The following is a 2672-nucleotide window of genomic DNA, read 5'->3' on the forward strand; positions in this document are numbered from 1 at the left end:
AAAAGGAATTTCAAACATACCCAGGGTCCTGAGTTAGTGACTGATGGAAACCAAAGCTTTATACTGCATGACATAGGATCCTGGAATAGATAACTTTAGCCTGAAAAAAAGTTCAGGCAGGTGCAAGCAGCTGTCCAGGCTTGCCATGAAAGTACTCAGTTTAGTTCCAGTAATAATGCGTTTTCTTTAAATGCTCCAGTTCTTTCCGGATTTGTCCCATTAGCTGAGAAATACACCCTGAATGTTCCCCCAAAAGTAGATGACTTCGTGTGCTTTTACTTCGATATTGTAGTACTTATGAATATTTCATTTATTAATGGGATTCCACCTTCCAGAATAGAATTGTAAATTAAATACATAAAAACCAATAGCCCTTATTTCTGTTTTAAACCAGCTGGGCTTCCTTCAAGGAAGTAGACAGATAATAAAGTAAATAATCCTTCATTTAAAAAAATAAAAAGCATTCTTCTTGAACACAGATTCTGTGCCATGAGCCAGTAAGTATTCATTTATAAGCTTTGCTTTCTCTTTATTACCTATAGTTCTGTACTACCTGGCTGAGAAGTGCTGCAGGAGACAAAATCAATGTGCATGGAGGGACTAGAGAGAAAAGAGTGTTATTCTTTGTACAATAACCCAGAGTCTAGAAGAGGAGGCAGTCGGGGCAGTGGTGGGGGCGGCCACTGGTCAGAGTCACCAGTGTGTTGAGATTCTCTTCTGGTTTGTGGGTAGTGTGGACCAAGGGAGATTATTTGCCTGTGCTATTAATAGGACATTGTTCAGTATAATTTTTTTTATATCAGATAGAATTATAAACATTCATTTCCATGGCACATAGAAAATTTCAGACGTTGGAAAACAACTGAAAGATCTTATTGCAAAGTTGCCATTTAGAGAAAAAGAACAGGTTTGACAATTTTATCATCTTCCGAGAAAGGGGAAGCAATTAAGAGATTAGCCTCTGGTGGAGGGAGTTTAGTTTGGTATACTGTATGAGCTGAATAAATAGTCACCAGGAAGAAAAACTGGGTGAAGTTCTTTCTTCTAAGCACAGAAAAGGCAGGAGGAGGCAAGAAGGTGTCCCTCCATTCGGGAGTGAAAGGTATTTGAACCTAGCTGGAGCAAAGGACATGGGAAGGGCAGTGACGGGGAGTGGGAGAAAAGGATGGGAGGGGCTGGATGGGAGTCACACCCTGGAGGGGTCCTCCCACTGCTCAGCCCAAGCCAAAGCTCTGTCCAAATCAGCTCAGCATCCTTTTTTTCCTTCCTGGGCTCCAGCCCCCCAGGGCTCTCCTGCCTTTCCTCCCTTTGATCCCTCTCACCACCCACCCTTTCTCTTGCATCCGGAAGGCAGTGACCTCAGCTTTCAGTTTGTTTCCAGGTAAAACAGCACACAGCTTTTTGGTTAAAACAAACAAACAAACAAAAACAAAAAGCAATGCTAATTTCAATGTTAATAACAATAGCAAAGAGCTCGAGGAATAACAAAAATAATAGACATGTAGATGGAAAGTTTTAAATTGGAGTCACGTGCTTATGATTCGATTTACGTCTTAAGAGAGCACACCAGGATATCCCATAGAGAATGGGCTGGGAGGGCGGGAGGAGGGTAGAGTAGAAGTAGGAAGATGGTGGGCAGGTAATGCAGGTACCTGGAGAGTGGTGATGTGACTTCGACGTGGTGGGGAGAGTGAGGGAGATGTGGGGCGTGGTCCGAGCGTAGACCTAATGAGACTTGCCAATGGATTGGATAGGGTTGGTGATGAAGAGACAAGAATCAAGGAAGAACCACTGAGTCCTTGGGTGAGTGTTGCCCTGTTCACCAGGCTTTGCCCTTCTTAGGAATGATCCCCTCCAGACATTTCCTCTGGACCCACTAGCTTTGGACTTTGCATGAAACGCTGTACATAATTGACAACATTGAAGTGGGGAAATGACAAGATCATTTTTCTCCTCTTCCATTGCCTCCACATTTCCTCCATGAGAAGGACTTTGTTGGGTGAAGTGACAAGGACGGCTGTCATCCAGGAAGAGAGGGTATGCGTGACTGCGTGCATGCACGTGTGAGAGGAGAAGAGGGCTACTTCTCTCCCTTTCACAGTGTGGTTGCTCTGCATTTGTTTTTCTGGAAAACAGAGATTGTTTGCACTGTGTTGGGTGCAAGATCAGAAAGCATTGATGTGATGGGAATGGGAGGAAAGACTGATAGCAGCACAAGAGATAGAAGAATGAGTAGGAATTCCTAAGGCACACTCGCTCCTACTACACCCAATTCTTGGGCTTGGTTCTATGACAAAATCCACTCTGCTGGCAGCCCATTCCATCTCTTTCAGTTGTGCTACCTCCAGGAATCAGTTACTCGGCTGACTTGGGGATTGGAGAAGAGGCGATGGCTGTGGGTGTCCAGCAGCTTGGTCCTGCTCAACTAGTCATAATATGATTCAAGGATGTTTGAAGGGAAGAAAAGAACCTCCTAAAGGCTTCCCTGCCTCCTCAGTCTGGGTCTTTCTGCTGCGTTCACATTCAGATTGCGATGCTGCAGAGTTGCCCCAAGGGTGAAATTAAAGGCATCATATAATTGTACAACCCTAGGAAGCCACTTCACTCCTGCAGAGCTTATCTGATATCCATCATGGAGAAACAGATTCTTTCCATTTATATCTGCTAAGAAA

This window comes from Mustela nigripes, chromosome 1 (assembly GCF_022355385.1).
Source record: "Mustela nigripes isolate SB6536 chromosome 1, MUSNIG.SB6536, whole genome shotgun sequence".
Classification (NCBI taxonomy): domain Eukaryota; kingdom Metazoa; phylum Chordata; class Mammalia; order Carnivora; family Mustelidae; genus Mustela; species Mustela nigripes.